A 1,070-nucleotide genomic window follows, 5' to 3' on the forward strand; every position below is an offset into this window, starting at 1 on the left:
TTCTTGGAATAATCATACATATTCATTACATTTCCCAGAACTAATTATAACATCTGCATAGTCTTTCACGCATTAATTTTGAGTCCTTTAGGAGCTTCTACAGGGGTCTTGGGTGGTTTCTAGCGGTCTCGGGTGGTCTCTGCAGGAGGTGAACTTTTCCTTACATAGTCACAAATTGGCTCATCACCACCCTTCATTACAGTTCCGGTTGTCCTTGTCTGGTTTCTGCTAGTTCTTATCTATCTCACCATGTGCTCATTAGCTTAGGCCTTGTATGCTTGACATATGCTTGATTAATCCAGCCATTTATCTCGCAGCTATCCACAACAGTACCCCTGCCCAGATCCTGGCCCTCTGACCCACCTCACAGGTCCCCTACTTGCCGGCTGGTCCAGTTTGATGCTCCCTGCAAACACGCAGCACTCACACATCCCACTGGCACCTCACACTCCACCCAGGTACCAGCACGGACCCCCTGCCCAGCTGATACCCCTGCCCGGACCTGGGGCCTCCTACTAACCGGCTGGTTCAGCTTTAAGTTTTTTGGTGAATACACACACACCCTCCACACACACACGGTTTCGGGAAGATACAGACACTCACTCCCCACAGCAGCCAGCACCGGTCACGTGGGCTGTGACCTCCGCTCCTGCTTGTGGTGGGTTGACCCTGGCTGGACACGAGGTGCCCACCAAAACCACTCCCTCACTCCCCTCCTCAGCTGGACAGGGGAGAGAAAATATAATTAAAGGCTTGTGGGTCAAGATAAGGACAGGGAGAGATCACTCACCAATTACCATCACAGGCAAAACAGACTCGACTTGGGGAACTTAGTTAAATTTATTACCAATCAAATCAGAGTAGCATAATGAGAAATAAAACCAAATCTTAAAACGCCTTCCCCCCCCACCCCTCCCTTCTTCCCAGTCTTAACTTCACTCCCGATTTTCTCTACCTCCTCCCCCACAGCAGCACAGGGGGTCGGGGAATGGGGGTTGCGATCAGTTCATTACATGTTGTTTCTGCCGCTCCTTCCTCCTCAGGGGGAGGACTCCTCACACTCTTCCCCT

This window comes from Aptenodytes forsteri, unplaced genomic scaffold (assembly GCF_000699145.1).
Source record: "Aptenodytes forsteri isolate BGI_AS27 unplaced genomic scaffold, ASM69914v1 Scaffold976, whole genome shotgun sequence".
Lineage (NCBI taxonomy): Eukaryota > Metazoa > Chordata > Aves > Sphenisciformes > Spheniscidae > Aptenodytes > Aptenodytes forsteri.